This window comes from Crocodylus siamensis, chromosome 3, assembly GCF_052110815.1.
Source record: "Crocodylus siamensis isolate JL-2025a chromosome 3, ASM5211081v1, whole genome shotgun sequence".
NCBI classification, from domain to species: domain Eukaryota; kingdom Metazoa; phylum Chordata; order Crocodylia; family Crocodylidae; genus Crocodylus; species Crocodylus siamensis.
Window position 1 is genome coordinate 24,420,673 of NC_143397.1, and position 25,964 is coordinate 24,446,636.

General features: G+C 40.0%; 1 protein-coding gene and 1 long non-coding RNA gene across 11 annotated transcripts in view; one reads left to right on the forward strand and one right to left on the reverse strand.

The window, feature by feature from the left end:
• Window positions 1–402: 402 nt before the first annotated feature.
• On the reverse strand, window positions 403–8,365 carry LOC149868089 (uncharacterized). Of its 6 annotated transcripts, none has more exons than XR_016441181.1 (5): window positions 7,925–8,365; window positions 7,684–7,829; window positions 5,669–5,761; window positions 4,501–4,562; window positions 403–1,961 (listed from the first exon to the last, which is right to left on the reverse strand). It is a non-coding gene; the product is annotated as an uncharacterized LOC149868089 (long non-coding RNA). The 6 variants fall into 6 exon arrangements; XR_016441178.1 differs by having other exon boundaries at window positions 403–3,344; XR_016441179.1 differs by having other exon boundaries at window positions 403–3,344; window positions 4,317–4,562.
• Window positions 8,366–8,793: 428 nt separating this feature from the next.
• Window positions 8,794–25,964, forward strand: part of NIPBL (NIPBL cohesin loading factor) — a 217,106-nt gene continuing 199,935 nt past the window's right edge. For all 5 annotated transcript variants that reach the window (XM_090037948.1, XM_090037947.1, XM_090037952.1 and 2 more), the window contains exon 1: window positions 8,794–9,195. The gene's annotated coding sequence lies outside the window, so the exon portion shown is untranslated. The remainder of the gene's footprint in view (window positions 9,196–25,964) is intronic.

The window sequence follows — 25,964 nt, forward strand, 5'->3', positions numbered from 1 at the left end:
GAAATTACAAGATTTATAATAATCAGAGTAGTCAACTTTTAGAACAACCTTCCAAACAAAGCAGTAGAAGCAAGAAATCTGAATCGATTCAAGAGCAGATAGTGTGATAGGATAAGGGTGCTCTTGTAGCAATAATTAGCATGCAGTATGTAGATTCACAGAAAGAAAATCTGAGCTCTATTTGAGAAGTGTCCAGTTCTTTAGGGCTTTTGCTTGTAAGGGCTTCTGCCAGGAAGATTTTCTCTTCCTTCTCCCCTGCCCTCCAATACTTGGTACCATTTTTTACTTTTCTTCCTTTCCTCTGAAACACTGGCCACCATTAGAGTACACTGATGCTTTCTTTTGGTACTTAGAAACATGGCTGAACAGTTCATGCATTTACAATAAAAAAATGATCACCAGTTTAAAAATCAAGAAATAATTTTATTCCCAGTCTATACATGTATGTAGATAAGTATACACGCAAATGTTAGATCAGAGTCCCAGATCAGATTGGTAAGATCTTCCCCCCCACTTTCTCTGTGGCATAAGATCCTAGGATTATGCAAGCACATATTATTGTAACAAATTCCCTGCCACAGTAGTGGCAGGTATTGGTAGTGCCCTTGTTTCCCTGCTCTTTCCATGGCATAAAATGACAGAAAATTAGGGTTGGAAGGGACCTCAGGAGGTTATCTAGTCCAACCTCCCACTCAAAGCAGGATCATCCCCAACTACATCATCCCAGCCAAGGCTTTGTCTAGCCAGGTCTTAAAAACCTCCAAGGATGGAGATTACACAACCCCTCTGCTTCACTACACTTCTCTTGAGAAAGTTTTTCCTAGTGTCTAGACTAAACATTCCTTACAGCAGTTTAAGATTGTTGCTCTTTGCTCTGTCATCTGCCACCACTGAGAACAATCTAGTTCCAACCTCTTTGGATCCCCCCTTTAAGTAGCTGAAAGCTGCTTTGAAACTCCCCCTCAGTCTTCACTTCTCCAGACTAAATGAGCTCAGTTCCCTCAGCCTCTCTTCATAAATCATGTGCACCAGCCCCCAAACCATTTTCACTGCCCTCTGCCACTGCCCACATGGTGTTTTGGGGTTTGTTTGTTTTTTTAGGGGTCTACCTAAATGAGGGGGGTGGGATTTACCAGTTTTTGCAGTTTGATTGTGGTATAAAGTTCTAACATCACAGTCATTTAGTGGTGGCCCTGCCCCTTGGCACCGACTGAGAGACCCTGCCTCACCCCTCAGTGCTGATCATCAGAGAAGCCCCCAGGGAGGAGGAGGTATTAGGAGGCAGCCACCTTCTTGATTGCTGGCTGCCCTTCATATAACTCCGCCGCATGGTGCTGATGGGTGGAAAGGGCCTGGCAGGTGGAGTAGGGATGAGGGATCATTGCCATCTTGTCTGCTGTCCTTCATTCTGCCTTGTCAGCTGGCACTTTCCACACTTGGAAGCAAGGACTGCTGGCTCCCACTAGGGAGCCAGCATTTTATTTTCATTAAGTTTTTTAAAGTTTTGTTGTTGTTGATTTTGCAGACTTCACAGACAATCCTGGATTTTGAGGTTTCTGCAAAATCTATGAAACTGAAACTTAAGCAGGACCCTATTTTTTTTATCCATATGTTCTTTCTGAATGAAGTGAGAGAGACCAGTCAGAGTGGATAATTTTGTGGATACTTCACACAAATGGTTCCTTGTGATGGCCTTTTTAGTCCTATGTTTACACACCAGAACTACCAGTATGTTTCTTCCCTACTTTGTGTCTGTCCAAAGGAGATATAATTGAGAGTAACTTTTATCTTACATTTCTTCCCTGTTGCCATGCTGTAGTCTCAAAGCAGACACTCATTAAATGGTACAGTATGCACTTCAGGAAGGAAGTCCTGCAGAAGCACACAGAGCCCAAAAAGTGCTAAATTTATGTCTTTACGGTCCCTGTTCACTGTCTAATTCTATAGATCTCTTACTATCCCTACGAAAAAGACAGAAAAAAAAAGAGAAACCAGTTATTCATTCCCAATTTCTCAAGTTCTGTCTCTTAGAATGTGCAGTTTGGAATCACTCTCTAAGATGTGAAATCCGTGACAAGTTAAAACTACCTCTAAGCTTACTATTCAGGTATCTGTCCATCTTTCGAGGCCTGGTTGAAGTTCTGGCAGGATTGATTTTTCTGTCCTTAGTCCTACTGAGATTCAGATCATAAATCTGTGTACAATTATTTCATGGAATCTGGCAGGAAGTCCTTATAAAAGCCTTGTAAGAAATGTTCTGCAGCTTTATGGAAATATATTTTAAAGTGCTTTTATTTATGGTTTTCTTTCTTTTCTCCTTTATTTTTCACTATTTTTAAAGGAAAGTATATTCAAAATACTTTATTAATGAAATGTGAATATTGCAGTTATTATGCAAAGGAATCTTACAAAAATTATTAGTGCTTACTCCATTAAATTGCACAATGAGTATTTTCCATTTCTGTTCTAACTATCACCTCTTCATTAGCTCATATCCAAAAGAAAAGAGACTCAATGATCTTGAATGCAAGTTTGGTTTAGCTACTAAGTAGGATAGACCTCTGCATAAACTAAGAAAGTTCTATTCATTAATAGCTAAAAGTCAGACCAGCTTTCTCAGGGAAAATCCTGATTAAATCAGTAAGGGCTGGTTTGCTTCAATGAAAAAAGAATTAAGTATGGAATGCAATTTTTCACAACAGAGAAGAACACACCAATTTTTGTATCCCCTCAGTCCTACGTGATCACTATATTGAGACCACACAGGACAATTAATCGAGTTTGCTCCACACACAAGCTGAGGCAAACTACACTGCACTGTGTGCAGTTGTATAAGCGGTGAAATGTGCATCAGCATGCAGAAAATGGCAGCGGTGAGGTTTTGAACTAAAGCACCTCTGAAGTGTTTTAGTTCAAAAGCGTGCTGCTGCCGCCATTTTCTCAGCACTGACCTGCATTCAGCTGTTTATACAACTGCATGTCTCACAGCGCTGGGCACTTTACATAGATATGTAAACATGCCCATCGAGTCTCTTGTTTGATTTAGTTAACACCTCCCTACAAAATAAAAGATTCCATACTCATGATTTTTTCTATTTGTGGGTATTAAAGCAGTCATTGCCATTTTGACACTTCCTTTTGCTGAAAAGTTTATTAAGAAAGTTTAGCTGGGCAATAGAACCATGGCCTTGAGTACTCATATTTTACTGATCATTATCAGTGTGCTTTTCAGGCTAGGGAGAACGCACTGATTTTGTTGACTTCCGTCTTTTTTGACAATGACCAGAAGTCAAATATCCATCCTGATTCTACAAATCCTTGATCATTAAGTTGTGTTGATTCACCTGTACAGTGTGACAAAATAAAGAAAATTGCTTGAATGCTTTTGTCCTTACTTCTCATAAATACCCACTGATGGGATTTTAAGATTTCTCTCATGGGCTAATAACGTCCATAGGACTTGAAATTCTTTCCTTCTTTTTTTATATACAACTGATGGGGAGTTCTGTGCCTTTACCATCAAACACAGACAGCGTGTAACTTCACAATGCCTTCCCACAAAAAATTCTGACAAGGAAGTGACATCTGGAACTCAGTTCCTAAGGCTATGGACATATAGTCAAAAAGGCCAAGGGTAAATCGATTCAATTTTCACAGGTTAATCTAAGATGAATAGACTGAACTGGTGAGCAAGTGAACAGATATTACACACATTCACTTTTGATTGTGGAAATGTAGCCACATGCCTGCAGTGGCTCAGGCCAGAAGCCAGCCACACCTTTGTGCTTGGCCAGAACAGACAGCTTGGGCCAAGCCTAGTGTGCCCACCCTGTAAGGTGGGAGGTGCAAAGCATCCTGGGATGATAGGAGATTGTGAGTTAACTTGAATCTGATGGGGATCTGGGACAGAAACTCAATACACTGGTTTGACTTAAATCAGTTAGGTCTGATACTCTATCCTTCCAGGTTTATCTTAAACCAGTTTGGGCTACCTTGAAAGTAGTTTATGTGTAGTACTAAACTTCTGTTACAGTTTTGAACTGGTTTCCTATCAACTTTTATCTGTTTGTGTGTAATGTCTGTCCCTAGCCTAAGAGGCAAGTGCTGAACTATGTATGATTCAGCACATTCATAGAAAAGACCATGCCTTTAAATCCTCTTTTTCTTTTAGATTTCAAATTTCCATCAAGTAGCAAAACACTTTTTTTCATCCGCATCTCATAAGATTAGTATGAATACTTATCTCTCTTATGGGCCCCACTACCATTGTCCATGCCTTTATGACCCCAATATTAGATTACTTTAACGTGCTCTACCTGGGCTGTTGTTGAAACCCACTCAGAAGGTTGATGCTTGGCTAGCTGGAGGTGTCGACTTTGTTTGTACACAAAAATATTCACGATCTGTCTGTGGATATCTACAGGCTGGAATCGATTTGGAGTCTGACTTTTGGGTATGAAAACAGAGAACAAGTCAACAGACTATAACAGTGGTACTCACCTTTTTAGACTCAAGGCACCCCTTGGAAAATGCCAGTTCTTCACTTTCAGTTGCTTTTTTGACTATGGAAAAACAACAAAAGAAATTCTTCTGGTGTATAGAAAGCTAACAGTTCAAAATGTTTTTAACATTATGGATCACTATTTGATGCCTCTGGGTTTATCTTGTGAATCATGTTTTCAACCTAACAGTGCTAATATTGTGTGGCTCTTTGCAGCATCTCTGAAAGGAACACAAGGGATCCTGGTTGAGATTCACTGCTTTAGAGGGAAAGAAAACTAATATTATTGTTCCATGACATCAGTTTCTACTCCTGAATTGTGTCAAACAACTAGTATAGGGAAATTTGCAATGGGATAGGATTTGATGCACATTTTCTACATCAGATAAAATAAATGGTCACCCTCAGGTTGCAAACATGCAAAACATATAGGTATGCAAATATTTTATTTTACAAAACGCAAATTACTTCAGTTTTTTTCCTTATCTGCTTCACTTTAGACTTAACTTGATCTTAAGGTCATTTACTTCTCATGCTGAATATTCCCCAATGAATCAATTACATGATGCAATTATTTGCTGCTGTGGATTAAAATCAATGCAGAAAACGTATTATATTTATATTTTTTGCAGACAGCATTCAACTTTGCTCCTCTTATTCATGGTCAAAATCAAAGCTTAACACCAAAATCCCAGTAAGCTGGATGCATTAAATTTAGGATGCTATTTGATTTGCTTTAGAGTATATTAATATACACTTAGCCCCCAAAAATACATACAATTTTTTAAAAATGCCATTTTTTAAAGTATAGCGATTGTTTTAAGACTTTTTTATTTATACAGTTATATCATAGACAATCCTTAAAAAATTCTGGCCAGAAAGAAATAATTAATAACTAACAGTTAAAATATATATTTAACTGTTAGTTATATAGGAAGATGTACAGCAAGCAAAGTTTAAAATGAGAGGAAATTGATTATACTAAAACCTATCCAGGCACATATAGAAAAGATTGAGAAATGTAAATATTAACAATCTAACAAGCAATCAGATAATATAAGCGTGTACATCAGAGTCTATGAAAATATGGATATTTTTTAAATGCCAGACTGCACATTGCCCATAACTAATTATTCAGCGTCATAAACTAAATATCTGGGGACTTACCCTAAAATCCAAGAGGCCAAAAAGTGTTCTCTGCTTCTGAATAGTAGATTTATAGATATAATTTTATACATCCTTCTTGCAAGTTTATTTCACCTGGTAGTAAAAAACAGTAGTAAAACATTTATGACTCAAGCTTTCTTCTTTTATTCTTGAAAGAAATATTTTCTCTACGTTATTTCTTGTGTGCATAATCTCTTGTTTCTGACTATTTTGTGAAAATATTAGGTATCAGTCCACTTCAAAAAATACAAGAAATATTATGAGAGTTAACTGATGTTCCATATAGTTTAGATTTACAGCAATGATAATAATACAGTTAGAGAAAAACATACATTCTTAACTGCCTTCACTTGACTTCAAAGAGAGTAGAATGAGGCTATGAACTTATCAGCTCTGTGCATAAAATTATTTCCCCAAACTTGTGATTCACTTCCAGGCTGGGGGCCTACAGGAAGAACAAGGTTCAGACCTGTAAACTAGCCTTTAGTTTATCATATTTTCATTTAATATTTTGTTTTTAGAACTTCTATGATCTTTCTCCTTTTTGGACATCATGCACGTAAGGTGTGATGAATTTTTGTATATTGAATTGCTTTGTATAAACATACATGAACCCTCATTCTTGTACCTACATGGAGCCCCAAAATAGAGACAATGAATCACTGTTATCTAGCTTGTGTGCAACAGATTACAGGATTGTGAGGGGTCTTACTTTGTACAAGTTAATACAGAGTAATAATTGGTGTAGATGAATGAAAAATAACTGTTTTCTAATTAAAGAGCTTAAATTTGTATATCATAACTTTCAAAGCAAGCACTGCCTCAAATAATTAATAACTTTTCTGATACAGATAATAATATAATAAAAATGACTGCTTTCCTAAGTAGTACTCTGATTAAGTAGTAATACTAATTGATTAAACATGGCTGATGAAGTATGAAAAAAGGGCCAGTCTCAATCTTAGTTAAGCTTATGGTAGAAAACTAACAGAGGCACAGGGGCGCATTTTATTACCGTGCCATTTACACTAGATAGCCACACTTGATGTTGGAAAGACATGATACTAAAAAATAAAGTTGCATTTAGTGCAAAGCACTTTATTCCATTCTATAACTGACTTTTTAATCATGGAGGTAATTATTAAAACCATTTAGAGATTCCATCACTTGAATCTTGTCAGTAATACAGTTAGAAAGTAGACTGAGGTAGGTATTACACCTGGCCCTGTGTCCACATGCTAAATTTATGGTTTTCCTTATTCCTACTTTTCTCCCTGCCTGCACAAAAAATACTACATAAATAAAAGGGGAAGCTGATGCACCCTGATTCTCCATGCTTAAAATTACAACAACATCTCAGCTGATTTGCATTAAGAATGTGTGCAACAATATGAAGTCCTGGGGCCTAAAGATCAACAAGTTCCATATTTTGCCAACAGACAAGGATTCATAGAATTAACTGTGTACAAGCAACTATACAAAGGACTGCTACATTCATAAACTAAACCATATGAAAGCACAGGCAAGAGTGTACTCCTCTTACCTTCCAGTTAAGCATTTGTAGACAAAGGGCCTAATAATGCTTCAATTCTCCTAGCATGAGTAGCTCTAGTGAACAGTGAGGTTAAACACATGGGTATCTGCAGAACTAAGGATCAGATGTTATTTTTAATAATAGCAGTCAACAAATTTTAGAGAGAAATGTGGCTTAAATTGACCATGCCTATAAAATGTACATATAGATTTATTCATATAAAATTAGCATATTTGGAACTAAACTGCAATATTCTCTAATCACATCTCCCTCAGTCTGCACCCAGAAGCACAAGGAGTCTTAGAATGGATTTTGAGTCATCATTTTCCACTCCAGCATTATGAACTAGATCATTTTATTAATTTAAAGAGACGCATTTGAGCCTGTGGTAGCCACAGAACACACAAGTGACACAGAAGCCAGGCAGGATTCAAGTGCACAGACGCAGGACCAGTGCTCAGGTCTCTAAGAACTCCCTTACGGAAATGAGGTCCATCCAGAGCTGACAGGAACACACCACCATATTCCCAACTACTTGCTGTCTTCATGGCTCAGTCCTGCAGTCTTTACACATCCAAGATGCCAGTCTGATCGTATGGTGTTTCCCTGAGGAAGGCTGGGTAGGAACTATAAAAATGGCAGAAAAGGAGGAGGTTAATGCAACGTGTAAGAAGGAGCCTTGGCTGCCATGCCAGGCTGGGATCATTCACAGCCCATTTTACCTGAAGAGAAAAACAGCAGCGTCCAGATTAGGGCAGTCCCATTCTGCAGCGTTCCTTCACAGCCCCAGTGCTGGCTTCCAGGAGATCTACCAACAAGCATTTCAGCTTCTAAGGAAGGACCCTTCACCTCAGCATATTTTTTTTAATTCCCCCATATTCACTCAAGAAAGCTGGTTTTAAAAATCATTCAAATTCAGTGAGTAATCGCTTGACCCAGGACCACTTTCAGCATCGGGCGTTTCAGATCCGGTGACATCAAGCCTCTTAAAACACGCAAGAAAAAACAGGACAATTTAAGCTCCAGCAAGTGTCCCGGGTCTGGCAGCTCCACTCACTGCGCGGGGGGAGACGACTTTCCTCGGGGATTCACGGTCAGGCTCCTCTCCAAGTCCCTGCAAGTCGTCCTCAGAAGAAAAATCCTCCCTCAAATGGTCCCTCTTCACGCGCCGCCAGCTGTCTTCCTCCCGGTGCAGGCCCAGGCGCAGACTCCACTCCCAGGCAGCAGCTCGGAAGGGGAAAAGAAAGAGAAACTCGGAGGCAGAAGCAGGGGTGTGGACGGGGCCGCCGCCCGCAGCGAAGAGCCGCGGCCAGGGCAGGGGCGGCCGCTGCGCGGGGCAGGGCGGGGAGCGGCGCGGCGGAAGCGGGGCTCCCTCCCTCCCTGCCTGCCTGAGCGAGCGAGCGAGCGAGGAGGAGGCAGCGGCGGCGGCGGCAGCAGAAGGAAGGGGGAGGCTGTTGGTGTTTGGCGCCGGTGGAGGGAGTCATTCCTGCAGCTGCACTTCCGGTCGGCATTTTGTTCTGAGAGGGAGAGAGACACACAGGATCCTTCCCCCTCCTCCTCCGCTCCCCCCGCTCGGTACCGACTCCCGGCCCCAGGCTGCCCCCTCCCCCACCCCCACACACCCGCGCGGAGGGAGAGGCGGCGGCGGCGGCGGCCCGGCGCGGTGTGCGCCTCGGAACCGGTTCGGCCCGGCTCGGCCCGGCCCGGCCTGGCCCGGCCCAGCCGTGTTGATGTTGTGAAGCAGGCTCAGGGGGAAGGGATTTGTCTCTGCCGCTCACCCCCCGGCTCTACATGTTCGCTGCACTGAGGAGACGGAAGAGGAGCCAGCCCCCCTCCCGGCCCGGATTATTGTTGTTATATTATCTCCCCTCCTCCTCCTGCTCCGCGGCGGCGGCGGCCCAGCAGCGGCGGCGTCTCCTCTGAGGAGGGAGGGGGGCGGATTTCTCTCCCCCTCTCTCGGATTCTCGTTGGATTCAGACGCCGATTTGCTCAGGTAATCTCCCCCTCCTTGTCTCCCCTTCCCCTCCCTGCGCTCTCCAGCAGCGGCCCGGGCCTCCCAGCCCTGGCGGCCCGGTGTTGCCGGGAGCAGGGGGGATTCGCTCTTCTCCGGGAAGCGGCGAGTAAGTGACGAGCGGAGGGGTTTATTTCGTCTCCCCCAGCTCCTGCTGCCCCGGGGTGGGCGGCGGAGATCGGCTCGTCCCGGGCTGCCGGGAGGCGCAGGCCCGGTGGAGGGCGCAGGCCCGCCGGCCAGCGCCTTCACTCCAGCTCGGGGATTAGAGAGGCGAAGCGGCTTCTCCGTGACAGGCCTCAACCCGGGGAGCAGCAGCGGCAGGAGGAGGAAACAATGCAATTAGCAGCAAACGTGCCCTGATCCTTTGCCATATTTACAACTTCTCTAGGGCCGGGGGGACGGTCCCAGCGCAGACAGTCCTCCGCGAAGTGGGAGAGCGGTGTGAGGAGCCGGGAAGGAGAGACAATGTAAATACCCAGAAACAAATAGAGCCATTATCCTCCCCGGGATCTTCTCCTGGCACAAACTCCAGGGTGAACCTTCAGAAGTTAATGAGACTAAATTTGTGTTCTTTAAAGAATGAATTTCTGAATTCCCTACCAATTGATTAGTGTGGCAATGGCCAAGTTTATTTATAGCCTAAAACTAGCTCTTGTGGAATGATTGACACAAGGTGAGCACCTGCAGCCCCCAGGAAATACACATGGACAAATGTTTGAGATTGGGTACTAATGCAATCTCTACGTTTATATGCTCAGTACACTACGTAAATATTAATATAGAAGAAATCCAGGGTTATGCTTTCTAATAAACTGAAGAAAAGGGAAAGGGGTTTTACAAAGTGTAGAACTATGACATTTTGGGGATCAAGGTAAAGATGGGCCTTGCCCATATTTTAAGGATCAAGATGCATTAAAATTGCTGAAAAGTAAAGAATGTTAAAAAGTACAATCTTTTCTTGTCAGGACAGACCACTTTGAGGACCTGGGATTGTTATTGGCTGTTTGTGTCCCTGATATTTGAATATGTAATTAGGTGTCATCTTAACAGGTCAGATGTGTCTGTAAATGGCTGGTGATTAAGTATCCCTTTTAATAAATAAATGGTAGCAAACTTAAGAGTAGAGTAAACCTTGGATTTCTGTGTGTTGGAGTTAAAAATAGTGTTGAAAATCTTAGTAAATTTAAAGTAAATACTGTTAACTGATTAAAAAATATATATTTCCAGTTCAGCTGTACAGTTAGAGGGGAATTTAGCCTAATCCTGCTGTTGTAATACAAAGTTTCATATTTAATATTGAAAGGAAATTTATAAGTGGCTAAAGTGTAGCAACCTAGCCCCACTATTTTGTAGTGAGTTTTTTTTTTTTTTTTTTTTTTTTAGTTGTTCAGTGAGATCTCTGGTAACAGTGTGTTGCTAATGTGTCTATAAAAGTAACTTTTTGGTGTTTTGTGCTCAGGGTCTTACTTATAAAGGATGTACTATCTTGCCTCTAAGCGTCCCAATACGTGTTTAAAGGGTGAAGTTAATATAGCTGTCACGTAGAAGGCGTGTTTTTAATGCTGTAAATCCGTGTAGTAGTCAGTAGCGTGTCCGTGATTTGTATTGGTCAGGGAGCAGTTTGAATTTTAAAAAGCCTGAAGATCCTGCTGAGCCCCAGCCCCGGCCTCCCTCCCTCCCACTAATCTCCCATTCCTGTCTTTGTGCTGCCTGGTCCTGTTAGACACTGTTTGCAACAGGGCCTCAGGCCTACATGCATGGAGGGGAACCATTTACACTCTGAAAAAGCAGCTTTTATTTTTAAACTTTATGAATTGCAGAGGGAGCCGCGAGTGTCTCTAATTGTCCCTCTCTGTGTGTGCAACTGAATCGCTGTTTTCTTTTGGGCAATAGCATGTGTGGAGGCCAAGTGTAGCAGTAGTTTACAGGAAAAGAAAGGACTGTGTAGAAATAGTAGTAGCACTTGGGTAGTTTTCATCATCAGGAAGCGACATTAGTTGTAGTGTTTCTTTCCTTGTTTGCTTAAAACAGGTCTTTAGTATGTGCAAAAATTTAGTTTCTGTTAGACCATGTTGATTTGTGCACTTCAGATTTTAAGGATGTTTGCTTTAAGTATGCAAGATGAGCTGGAATTGAGGTGTTGTAGTTCCTGTCAAGTCTTTCCCATAATATGTTCAGTGGCCTTTAAAAAAATTTTTAAAAACTTGCATTTCTACATATTTTTATCTTGTGTATGTAAAATAAGAGACACTTACAGACATGTTTTAATTTTAGCTGTGTATTTGTGTTTTGGGCTTATTTTTTCTTTAAGACACATGCAGTGTTGTAGATTAAATCTGAATTATCTGGTTCATCATTGGCTACTTAGTGATAAGTTTCTTAGGCTCAGAAAAATACATTTAAATGTCTGAAAATATTTTAAAAACTCACTTCTTAGCAAAGTGTGTAGAGTAAGATTTTTTCTTTTTTTGGTATGAAACAAAACAAAAACTAGGGGAAAACCAGAAGTATTTACATTTCATGCCTGCTTGATGGTAGGAGATTACATACATGTCCAAGAAAACATCTAAGTGAAATATATGTATGACCAAAAAGAAAATGTCTTTAAAAAGAAGATAAATGCAGGTATTTAAATAAAGTGTATTAACAGAACATCTGTTAAATAAAAAGAAATGCAAAACTCTAGAACTCTTTGTTCAGAGATGATACCAACTAAGAAATCGCAAAAAAGCCCCACAGAACCCCAAATTGTTTGTTGTTTTGTTTTTTGGTGTTTTTTTGGTTTACATTTGTATTATTTGCAAGACTTCTAAGTATAAGTCTGAAATAAAAGGAAGAGAAAAATATATTTTTTAAGATTGTCTGTTTGTTTTGTGCATTTGATAATGCACTGTGTATTGTAGTTTATTTCCCATGTTTGGTCAGGTTTTTTCCTTTTCTCATTTTTGTGGTCTTATATCAAGTGTGATTTCCAGGAGAAAAATGGCAAGGAGTTTGAAGGAGAGGAGATATATATTCTGAAACTGCCTTTGGTGGTGGTGGTTTTGTGGTTTTAATTACCTGGAGCTCAAGTCAGTGGTATAACACTACCATGAATTATTGTTTGCTTACCTTTCAGATTTTTTAAACTTCAGTATGGTTTATGTAACTGTGAAAGTAAAACATAATTACAGAAACAAAAGTCTAGCAGGATATTCAGTTTTTGGTCCCAATCCCGCAATTGGTTTAAATGCATACTGACCCTTGCACCCATGTGTTGTCCCAGTGACCTCATTAGGACTCTGTTGGGTATAATGCCTACAGGGATCTAATTGCAGGATCAAGGCATTAGATGGTAATTTCTTCGGTCATGTTTTCTGTATATGTATGATGATTGGGACAATGCAATCTTGATCCTGATTGGGTCTTCAGGAACTAGTCTGAGCCACATATTGAAATGAGAAAGCTCTTGGTGCAGCTTAAGATGCAGAAAGCTATTAAGTTAGACACTTGCGCATATTTTGTAATACCAAAGTGATGACATTGAATTTCTATTCCAGGATATACCAGAAACAAACAAAAATCAGTGGGAAATTATTACCACTTCAGAAAGAGGAATTATTTTTTTTACATTTTCAGTTTGTAAAAGCAGAGAAGAAAAGTATTAAGTCTAAAAGTTCAGTTAAGTCATCTTATTTTAGGGAGTGGATCTGCTGGGTACATGGTCTTTGTGCACATGTATGTTTGCATTTGGTTAGTAGTAATTGACATAAATGTTCAGTTAAGCAATGCAAGACTCTGGTATGATGACTTCAGATTTAAGTGTGTGGGAAGAGGGGGTGGGAGAAGTGGGAAAGATTAACCAGTATTAGAATAGCTATTTTGTTTCACAGAATGTGAAACCACAGAAAAACATTGTAGCATCTAGTGGCTGAAAGAATTGGCAGTTTGAATCTGATACTGTTTGGTTTGAATCTTGTGCTTCCCATTTCTTTATTAGAAAACTTACTATTCAGGTTAGCTCCTGATTTGGATGATGAAACAAACATGACAGTTCAACTTGTAGAGACATCTACAAGGGTATTATTGATATGGGTTCTCTGTGGAAACACCTTGCATAAAAGATGACCCTTTTAATCATCAAGAAACCCTTTTAAGAGGTAATTATTAAAGGCCTGTACTCTGAAGACTTAGTGCTCTATTTAGTTAAATTTGTCTCTCTTTATTTCCTTTAGAGTTAAAAACAGCACAGTCTTGAAGAGGCAAAGCCTAACTGCACTCTCCAAATGCTTGTAGAGGACTCTGTTATGTTAGAACTGGTGCCCTTTTGCTGTACAAGGGGGTCAGAACTGGGGGAGGGGAGCAGGGTTTGAGAAGCTTGTGTGGGAACTATGCAGAATCTACAGTCCCTCTCACCTTGCTCCCACACTTAGCTAAGGAAAATCCCAGCAGCAGGGGAGAAGATTTTATCTTAAATGTACACATAAAATTATGTATCTTGTTGATATTGCAAACTGATTTAACATGAACAGGGCAACTTTAATTGAGGCCAATCTCTCAAGAAAAGAAAAATGCTTGAATTAGCATATCTTTCATGCTAAATGTGAGATTTGAGTACAGAGCCTTAAAAATAGATCTGGAAGCATTTCATTATATTTCTATCAATATATGAGGTAAATTAGCTGTGTGTGTTGTTTCTTAGGGCTTATTCCTCCATAGATTCCAGAGAGTTTTCTGAAAGAGGGCCAGTCAGTCAGTCATAGGTTTTCAGAATAATTGCAGAATATTGGTAAGTTCTTATGTGAAAATTGTTTGCATGCATGCACGCACAGCCCACACAAACCAAATTAAAACAACACTCAGAGAAATAGGAAAGAAAATTAAGGTTGCTCAAGGGGACCTTAATCCAGCCCTCTTGTATGTGCATCATGTCTTTATACCTTATTATGTATATTTTTCCCACAGCATCCTTGTCTTGCTCAGTGCACAGGTTGGACAGTGCTTATTAGCTAGCAATACATATAGCAACATGGTAAAAAAAATATTTTTATCTGTATCTTATTCAGTTTGTAACCCTTTGCTTTTCATATACCTGTTTGTTTTTAATTATGCTATCCAAATCATGCACTGAATATGGGATTGTTTTCTCATGGGCTTTTCTATAACGCTTATTACTGAAGTAGCTCAATGTTTCACAAACTGTAAAGAATTCAGCCTCTCTGCCCCTATGAGGTTATAACGTACCACTTCCGCTTGATAGTTGGAGTCTGGAAGCACAGAAATACAAAAATAATAAAAAAGTTTCTGTGCATCTTGGACATCCCATTTGAGATGACAGGTGCCTAATTTTTCAGTACCATATATTTTTATGCCACTTAATATGTTTAAAACACAGTTCCCTTTGATTTCACTTGCAGTTATGAGTGGCAATTGTGAGAATTTTTACAAGTGAGGCTCAAGGTACCTATACACAGAGTGAATGTCATGTAATTAATGGCAACACCTGAAAATTTGGTTTAAATGATATATATGTCCACTATCACAAAGGAACTCTGATAGAGGAAGGGATAGAATCTAGTTCTCCAGGGTGGCACAGCACCACCTGTAAGTTGTGAAGTTCCAAACTTTATTAACAGAAGTGAGTGAGAAATGGTTTTCTTTTCCTGTAAAACTTCTGATATCTAAAAAAAAAAAGTTTCATTGTGGTGCAATTTTTTTTTGAAGTTTATTATTAGCAACCAGAAACAGAAAAACAGACGGACTCCTACCCCACAAAATCTAATAGGTTAGTGCATCGGAGATGTTTTGGAACTGGATTCAAATTACTGCTGTCCTGATTTGAAGTAGGAACTTGAAACTGTATCCCACATGAATGAACTGACTGTCAACTATTGTCTGTGCTGGCGTGCCTCTTCCTGTGTCTCTTAGCCCCGCTCCTACATGTTATATTTATGCCATGATTAATATGTTAATTGCAGCATAAATGGAAAGGGTGCTACACGTACACCCTATTGACACTGCCATAAAATGATAAACAAGCTGTAGAAGTGTTCCATGTATAATATAGAACATTGTTATGGCTAGTTGTATGGCACATTAAACTTAACATGTGGCCAGGATTGATTATCAGCTGATTGTTGGCCTGGGTTCAGGACTACAGTGGGGTCTGGAGCCACCCCCTGTGCGGCCCTGACCTCGGGAGCACTGATCAGCTGATTGACAGCCCCAGACTAAGGTAGGCAGCAGGGAGCTGAAGGCCTTCTCTTCTGGGAACTTTAAACCCAGCACTCATAATTTGTGGACAGGCTACTGGATGTGGGGAATCGGAGGCTTCCAGTGGGGGAGACGAAGAGCTTCCCCACCTGGAACTTTAAACTGGTCCAGACCTGTGCCCAGAGCTTTCCAGGGTGGGACTAACAATCAGCTGATTGTCAGCCTGCCACCCTGGTTTCAACTTGCCTGTGCAGGGGGAACCTAGGATTGTGATCTAGAGTAGATATAGTTTGGTGGCTGCATCACTACTTGGAGTGTAGGAGACCCACATTCAAATATCTGTGATGTCATCCTAGATGTATGCCTTAGTCACTGGGCTATTAGCTGCTCAGTGCAGAAGGGAGAAGTGCTTTATGTTTAAAACCAGATATTCCTTTCTGAAGCTAAGGAGCCTTTTCTGATGAAAATGTTGCCAAGATTGGCATTTTTCCCATAAAAGACTTCGGTTTTGACAAAGTAGAATTTTTGGGTGAAATGTTTTGTATCAGATAATTCCAAACTAGCTTATATTCACTATACACTTTTCCACTTCCTCAGCTTCTTTCAAGCTAAGATCCTACAGGCAGGAATCTCATTTACTAAATGATTCTGATTGATTTCCAGAACATCATTTTTCATATTGTATACTCTGAATGAGGGTAGGGATCATGTGGGGACTGAAATTCAAAACCGTGGCATAATTCATAACAGGGCTGAATTAGGATGGCATAGTTGACCTTAATTCTGGCATTTTAATGTATCAATGCTTTGCATCTTTAACCTTATTTTATAGTAGTGGTATTAATACACTATTTATTAAGCCTTTAAAAAAAACAAACTAAAGAAGAAAATGCCATTTTGTGAAAGGAGCTTGACTACCATCTCTTTCTGGTAGGGTTTGATCCTTTAGATTCACAGCACAGACCTCTATTACTCATGCTAATGGAATAGCTGGTATCAGTAATAGGCAGTTACCAATGCTGACTGGAGGGAGTGAGATTGTTATGAAACCTAGTGGCAAAAATGTGTAGTTTGTTTGGCAGCAGTGGAATGCTCTATCAGAAATTCAAGATTCTAGTCCAAGTTCTGGAAGGGATTGTCCCTTAGTGGTTACAAACATCTTTACCCCTGTCTTGTTTTTTTTAGTCAAGGCAGATAGAAGAGGAGCAAAAAGAATCTGTCTGCCTGGATGCCTACAAAGAGAGCATTAAGATAATGCTACAATCAAACTTGCTCTTGTTAGGTGTCACAGCAACCTTGAAAGCCAGGGGAAGGAAGCTGGAGGATGTTGGGAGAATCCTGCTGCCTGACTGACAAAACTTCAGTGAGCATATGAAGATTTCAGTTTCCAGAAACTTAAAACTTAAGCAGTTTGGAAGCGTTTTTGCTGTACCTGTCTGACTCAGGGATGACCCTTTCCCTACTCGCCCACAATGTCAGATTCTTGTTTCAAAGCTTGGAATTGATACAGCTTCTCAGATGATGGCAAAGCTTTTTTTTAATATTGGCAAAATAATGTATTTTTCTCTAAACTTATTCTCAGTAACAGCTGATCCATTTTAGAGAAAAAAAAAATCCAAAACAGTTCAGCTTGAAGGCATGGAAAATTTTAGCCCAAATGATAAAAGTTTGGCAAAGTTGTAAGCAATTGAAAATGGGTTGTAACTGAAGTTTTGGCCAAATTTATAATAAATGTTGCTACTGCTTCTGTCCATAATTATGTGGAGGGCTGTGAGCACCACCTACTGAGGTTTCTTGAACACATCCCATTAGAAGCACTATTTTTCATTTCTTATTAATTTGCCAAACTCTAATCATTTGGACCACAATTTCTGCACTGGATGTCTGTCTTAAAACTCTCTTGAAAAACTTTAAATAGTCGATTTTCTTTTTTTATTAGATGAGTCTAGGGAAAATATTATTTTGTTCTTGTGAAAAGGCTGCTTTTCTTTGAGTAGCATTATCACCCCCGTTATTTGGAGTAAGGATTTGTGTCGGGTGCCATAGAAGGCACATCCCTATGAAAATCTGACCAAATTTGGTCATGCTTTGAAAAAGTCAGTGCTCGCATGCTCCAACTTTGATTTTAGCAGCTCAAATTGAAAATTCTTTGCAGACTGAGCAAGACTTTCTTTCTTGTACTTGTAGTGTTGGTTATGTCTGGATCTGGCACTATGCACCTGAATGGGAAGCAAAGAGATACCTCTGCTAGGTCAAGGCAAAATCTGCTGCCTGACTCAACTGTAGAGGGAACAAAAGGTGGATCAGTGGTAGGGGAGCAGATTGGAACAAAGAGCCTCTGTGAAAGGCCTGGACCCAGCATTTGGGATGTGGAGTGAGTGAGGGCTGGAGAGGGAAATGGGTGACTGGGTCCATTTTTGATTGGGTAAAGGTGGTAGAGGAGGGGAAACTGGAAGACACTGGGTGAGAAATTGAGGAAACAGGCTGTTGAAATTGGATGAGTATGGAGAAAAGTTGGGGCCTGAAGCTAGGGGAGGGAGGCATATCCTCAGGGGCACAGAGGAGAGAGACTAGATGAGATGGAGTAGAAGACTTTGCCTCAGAGCACAATCCTCTCTGGAATATGGAATATGGATCCTGGAGTGGAATATGAAATCTCTTACTCTTCCTATTCCTGCACCATCATCACATTGTTGGAATTACTGGGGCAACATTTAACTGTTGAAACCATGAGGCCATCTTCTCTCTCTGCTATTCCCTGCCTCATTCACTTAACATTCTTCAACTTTTGCTACCATGTGAAATGAGTCCAACAGACAATAGCATCCTTTACTATGCAGTCTTGGTGGATCCTTAAAGCAGGTCCACCCCACTCCCTGAATGATAAAAAGAGTTCAGTAAGAAAAATGGTATGTGATCTTGTATTTGGAAACTGTTAAAATGCATAGGCATGTGGCATTGAATTAAGGCTGTATAGGCTTTTGAGCACTTGACTTTTGACACCTTAATCTTTTCACAGATTTTTTTGGGTGGGCATAATATAAAATAGCTGTGATTTGATTTATTGACAGTGTTAGTTGTATGTGTTGAAGTAAAGTCTCTGTTAACTTTGCTGTATTTTGGTGGCTTGTTTGAATGTCGCTTCCTCAAACATAATTAACAATGTGTATATATTACGTATACCTGTGCATATGACTATAACTTGTTTTTAAGCCCTGCCACCTAAATAAACTACCATAATACAATAAGATAAACCTAATTTTAGTCTTGACTGTCATAACACACGAAATTCTGGGATTAGATCCAAAGAAGGACCTAAGCATTGTGATGCTGAGTTGTAGTGCCTTGCTTCCAGAATGGAGTCCACAGTTCTGAATTGGGTATCTAGGGTCCTAGCCCAATTCTTGGCACCTCAGAACAGAATTCACAAGAGTTCACTGCTGAGCTCTGATGTTTGCTAAAGCTAATTGAAAGGAAGTGTTAGAGGGCGTGTCTTATTCTGTCCTCCCAGAAACTTTGCTCCCATGGGCATATGCAGCTTGGCAACCTATAGCCTGTAGGCTAGATCTGGCCTGTGGAACTATTGGATCCAGCCTGTATATGTAGGGCTTAGGCAGTATTTGACAATAGGGGGCTTCATCTTCAGGTGCTTTCACCATGCTGTCATGGGGACAGGTGCCAACTGTGGGTGGGTCTTAGCACCCTCCCTCTTGGCTCTGATCTGGTTGTGGGTCATTCTGACTCTCGGCCAGAAAATGTTGCCTACTCATGCTTTAGTCAATACAATTTAAATTAAAAATAAATGTTGAAATATGCTTATTTCACATGTGGAATCACTAGCTTTAAACACTTATAAATATATTTGCTTAAAATACTTATTTGTATAACAAAGTTGAAAGAATTCTGATCTGTTGGATAAGAATAGTTGTAGTTTATTAGACTTCAATGCCTGCAAATATTCTTTTTTTCTTGGATTTGATAGTATCAGTATTTTTAAGCTGCTGTTGTTCAGCATGTAGTTTAACAAAATGAAGAATGCAGTTCCCATGTTGCTATTGTAGTGGTGGTTTTAAAAAAAAAGCTCTGAAAAGTGACCCTGTAAAATAGCATCTGTGGGGCTCTGTATTTGTATCAGTGATTTGCAGATTAAACATGTTCAGTTTACAAATAGAAATCATGTATTCCAACTTCCAACCCTGCAAACTTAGCTTAGCCTCTGATGGCCAAGCTGGATTCTTTCCATCATGTGCATCATCGTGATTAATAAAGAGTCTGCAGGCCAAATTAGGCCCACAATTTAACCCATGTGAATTCATTGTTGTCAGACAGAGCTTTCAGTGATACACGTATGTAAATACATTGCTCTAAGTAGGGGTGTACAGGTGGAGCTGATAGGAATATAAAAATAAACAGAATAGCTTAGTAGAATGGTATAGAATTCTCAGAGTAGTTTTAGGCGTGTGACCCTGCAAATCCCACAGGATTAAAATATGGTAAAGTATTCAGAAGTTACAAATATGAAGACACAGTGGAAAAGATCTATTAAGAAAGTTCTTGTGTAATCACGTTACAGACTAGACTCATGCTATATAACTCCAGTGCCACTTTAACTTCTCTGTGCTGGTTATACAACAATATTATATAGAACAGAGTATGTGTTTAATTTGGTTTTTGTTACAATTGTTAAACATTTTATCACTTATTCAGGGATTTTTTTTTCTTGCTGAAATCATGTCTTTCCTTGAGCAACTGTAAGCTGATAAAATATAAAGATAACTTCCCAGTAGCTGTAATACCTTTAAAATAACTTTGAATGCTGATTAATCTGCTAACTTTCAAAATTTTAACCATGTGTGAGAACGTCATCTTAAAGTTGTACCACTATTTTCTTTCTTTAATGCTTTATGGTATTTATTTAACACTCTCAGATAGTAGCTTCTTATAATTTTAAGTGATTTTAAATTTGCGTGTGTGTGTGTGTGTGTATGTATGTATACACATGCATGTGAACTGCGTACTCTTATTACATGGGCACTGAAAAAGGGAAGACCCATATTTCAAAACCTGCCTTAAAATCTTGTGCAGAAGTCATAACTACTTACTTAACATGATGCCATGCCAACTTACAGAGGCATAAAAATAGTCCTGTACAGAAGATCTAAGGGAGGAGGTGTGATATGAAAAAATGTTAAGAGTAATCAGGGATCAGGGGAGCCGATATTTTTTAAAATGAAAACCTGGAAAAAAGCATGTAAATTTAATATAGGAAACTAAGGTGGTGAGAGCCTGTGTAGCAATAATTTGTTTATTAGCACAGATTGATGTGGCAAGACCTAAATATTTCAGTATGTGCCAAAGCATGTAGGCAGTGATGTCCATCCAGTGGTCTGAGAAGGCTAGTTATAGCCCTTAGGCTCTAATTTGTGGCCTTTGCTGGCAACTGATTTCAAGTTGGGGGAGAGGGGGGGGAAAGGGATTTTGAATGAAGATTTGGTCCTTGAGTCATACTCTGTGATTATTTTTTAAGATGAAGAGTTTGAATCTGTGGAAACAAGGTGAGAGAGGCTGTTTCAACTGCAGTGCTAGGAACAGCTCCGATGTTAACTATTGCAGTGGTCTCCAAACTTTTTTGATCGCACACACCTATCAGTAAAAAAATTTTGAGCACACCCCCCAATATATGTATATTTATATAAATATACATATAAATAGAACTTCTAATATTTTCTTCCCACACCTCAATGGATCATCTTGTGTGCCCCCTGGAGGCCACTGGTCTGTTGTATCATGGAGATGAAGTTGGAAGAGTAAAGTTTTAATTTCATAGCTAAAGAGCAGGTAGGGTATTATTTGGCTCTGTCTGAACCTAGCAAAGGATTATTGCCCCTCTCATATGATCAACCAACACAGTTCAGGAAAGGGCAAAAAGAGGGGAAGCTAAGAGCTCAGCAACTATTGTGCTAGTCATGATATGAGAGAGAAAAAAATAGGTCTGGAAGGGACCTCTAGATATCTAGTCCTGTCCTCAAAATTGGGTTGAAGTAGTGCGAGAATTGTTCTATCCTGATCCAGCTCAGGTGGATATGGTCTTCACAGCACCGTGTCAAATGAGGACAGTTGCAGCGCTTCATACCTTGACCATTGTTGCTTTCAACACCCAACATGATCTCTGTTCTAGTGTCTTCTGCGAGTGCAGTAGCAGCCAACTATATTAGTACAGTACTCTACCCTGCGAATTCTCCATATTAGAGGAATTCCAGTATAGAGCAAACACATGGCTTTTGTTTCCGGAATCGCTGAGAATCTGCCCCAGATCACCCTGTGACTTTTGTGATATAATACTAGGCCCTCATGATAAAAAAGAGATGGTTGTATTTGGCTTTCATCTCAAAGAAGAATGCAAAAACATTTTGACCAATTTGTGCTATGGGTAGCTTGCTCTTCCTTATATATGTGAAATAGCGGGGAAAACAAGGCTTTGCATACCATATCCATTTTTTTCCTTTTACTTTTCAGTACTTGGTTGGAGTCAGTTACCCCACAACTTTCCTTTATCTCCTAACTGGATAACTTGTAGACTTGTATACATACAAGACATTTTTTTTTAGTAAACATTTGAGTTTCAGATGTTTCAAAGTAGGGTTGCAGTATTGTTATAGCTGTGATGATCCAGGAAGTGTGCGAGAGGAAGAGGCAGATGCAAGCTGAGCTAAATAGTTTTTCGGTTTTAGACACCTTTTAAATGCAAAGAGGAGATTTGTCCCATATATAACTGCAAATTAGTAATTTTTTATATGGAATACTTATGTCTTCAGATTACTTTAAATATTGAATTCTGTATTTTTCAGAATCTGGTTATGTTGCAACATTGAGATTGACCATCCATCTTTTTATAAAGAATACATGCTTGCTCTATTTAAAACAGTGCTTTTCAAACTTTGTAAAATTTAGCCATCCCTGGATAGACTTGAGGCACCCTGGATAGACTTAAGGCACCCCTCAGAAAATGCCAGCTCTTATTTATCACTTCTTTTTTTAACCACAGAAAAATAATAGAGCAGGTTTTCTGTTGCAAAAACTCAAAGGCAACAACTATGGATTTCTATTTGAAATGTCTGGATTTATCTTGTAAATGATGTTGTAAACCTGACATTGTGCTAACACTGAGTGGCACCCTGTGGCAGCCTTGAAAGGATCTCCCAGCACCCCACAGAGCTGTGGCACCCTGGTTGAGAATCACTGATTTAAAGTTTCAAGCTATAGGAATAGTGTTGCATGCATGGAAGCAAATTTAAAACTAAATAATTGAAACAGGATGAATTACTGTTTGGAAAGAACCATACTGATAAATTACCATTATACCACTTGTGAGGTGGTAATTCCGAGCCCTTCAATTATAAATCTCTGCTTGTTTGTAAAAGTTTACTTTGGCCTGAAGCTTGGCATCTTTGGTAATTTTTCATTCTCAGGACTATAAACTAAATTTAAGATACTTTCACACACTTGCATAGTTAAACCTTTCTGAAAGCTCAAAAGTAACTCTTGGGTCTTGATGTATACTATTTTTTTCTTAAAAATGCATACGTTTTTTAAAAGTTGTTCTGCATATGGCATAGTATTTCATTCAAGTAGACTGAAACTTGTAAAAATGCACTTTTCAGTCTCTGGGTCCACTTTCTGGATGATTTTATTTTTCATCCAAATAAGTGCAATGTATAAATGCTGCATACTGCTGGTTTTATTTTTGTGGTGATTATTATACTTAATGCTTCTGAAGCACATGCCCCTGGCTAGTGGTGCTGCCTAACTCTTCTAATAAAAAGCTTGTTACCTAATGTCTGAGCATAATTAAGGGCCCAAACTGGTTTTGGCTTCTGTGATTATAGGATCTAAAGTGATAAGGAGTGGACATACACGAGATAGTTATCACTTTGTATGAGTACCCTGCATAGTAGCACATGGAAGATGTGGAGAGTGTCTAGGACAGGGGCAGGCAAAATATGCCCTGCAGGCTGGATCCAGCCCACCAGGCCATTCTATCTGGCCCACAGAGCCCCTAAAAAATTTAGGAAATTAATATTTTATTTGCCCCAGCTCCCTGTCAAAGCTGGCTGGAGACAGGGGCAGTAGGACCCACAGGAAGCCCTCAGCAGACTTGTAGGCTTGAGTAGCCCAGCCCTGCCCATCCCCAGCCAGTTCCCTGTTTTCCTGTCCCCACCCTGCTCCAGCACCACCTGGCTGTGGCTCCTGGCTGCATCCCCAGACCAGGGCACATGGGATCATGCTGGTAGGGGTGTGTATGTATATGCATGTTGGCAGGCATAGAGGCTGTGTGTGTGTGTGTGTGTGTGTGTGTGTGTGTCTCTGCAGGCACAGGGCAGTGTGTGTGTATGTGTTCATAGGGTGAGTCCCACATACCTCCCTCCATACACATGCACCTACGCCTCCCCTTACACTGCTATACACAAACCCGGCACCCTCCCCCCATGCCCACCCACACCCCATGTACCCACACATCCACAGCCCCCCACAAACCTTTACCCACCCCCCACAATATACAAGAATAAGACTTCATTTAAGCTAGTGTACAGTCACCTCTGCATACACTACACAAATGCATTAAATCAGGACAAAACCATGTTTTTAAATCAAAGTAATGAATGTTGTAGATGATCACTTTTTAGAATATAATTTGGTATTTTTCTGGTTCTGAGATGGCAAAACCCCTTGCTGAAAGGAGTACTTCTGGGGGCAAGGGGAGGGACTTATGGTGGCAAAGGTTAGGGGGTGGGACTTCTGGTCACAAGATGTCAACCAGGGGGTGGGGCACCTGTCAAGGGGCGGGGCTACCCATGTGACCCTTGACAGCTTGGCAGAACTTGGCAAGCGACCATCCACCCAAAATAATTGCCTGCCCCTGGTCTAGGGATTGGATAGAGCAGGGCTGGGAGCATTCTGTGCAAGCTATCCCATCCTGATTCCATGGAACTAATGTAGCTGTCCTAGAGGGAGGTCCTTGCCCTTCAGGGAAGATTTGCTTCTCTGTGTCTCAGTGTCTGAGCTGCCCTGGCTACTCAATCTAAGTTGGTACTGCCTATCTCATTCTAAGACTTTATTCGTCTGGCTGCATTTTAAACTATAAGTTTGATTTGATAGCTGCACTTATAGAGTGAATCTTAATTTGTTTTTAAGTTTACAAATACAGTAAATAACTTCAGAAGTTTACAGTTAAAGTTGTGGTAGCAACCAAATAATCTATTCACAAGTGTGTGAAAGGTACTATATGCTTATTTTATGCTTGGAGTTCCTTAATTATTTTGAAATGTTTCACTGATTAACTTATGGCCAATATTTTAACATTCCAAACAATGACTAGTTTAAATACAATTAACAATATGCTGATATACTAATGATAGAAAAGCTGCCACAGTAAATTTGTTCGTTCTTGGAGGATGTAGCTCTAAGTATCTGCTCAAAATCAGACCATTGCTTTGCAGTCATACTTTTTTCGTAATACAAATGAGGACTCCTAGATCAAGAAATCCACTGCATTTCATATATTGCACACTATGTACAATGCAAACTATCCAAACTTTAATATATTGGGTCCTCTAGGATATTCCCAGTATACATTTAAAACATAATGGGCCTGTCTACATGTGCACTTTAATGCACTGTAGCCTATTTTACTGTACATAATAGCATCGTGGCAAAAACCATGCTAATACACTGATGCAAAGTAAAATTGGGCTACTGTGCATTGTGTCACTTAAAGTCTATGCTTTTGCTACTGTGCATTAGGGCAGCTTAATGCGCATTGAGTTAGAACCTCACATTAGAGGTACTAAATACCCAGTAGAAAAAAGCACATTAATAAATGTGTAGACGCAGTCACTTAAGGTGTTAAACCAGTATTACTTTTAATGAAGGTTCTCTGACACTAGTATGATTTGATCTGGTCACACTTTGTTTCCTATGTCGTACAAAAAACCTTAGTGCCCCAAATCTGCAGTAAAATAGTAGCATATTAAAAATCTTAATACCACTAATCCCAGATTTAAAGAATAGTATATTCATCCAGCGGAATTCTTTTTGTATCTAGTATATATAAGAAAGATGCAACCAGTGACAAAACGTAACAATCTCGTTGTGTAAGTTATCTGTAGTTAACTGTATTCTTCTAGTGGGGTGGCAAAAAGTGAACTTTATCTTCTTGGTTGTTATGGGAGTATCATTTTAAATGTAGAATTCCATACTTGAATATAGTACAGGGCAGAAACTTGTAAATATTCATCGCAGCCTGAGTAAATGGGATAGGTGAGATTCTAGATGGATGAGTTGGGTTTACCCATTGCTTCTAATATCTCTAATGTAGAGTGCTTGAGTTTCAAGTAATCCAATAGAATATGCACAACTAACAAGTTTGTAGGTCACTCTCTGACTCATAGAAGCTGGATAGCCCTGCTGCAAAGTGGCTACACACCCTATAGGCTGTAACACTGTGAGCCACAGGCCCCCTGAGCCCCATACTGTTTACCTTGCTTGCCCCCTGCTGCACC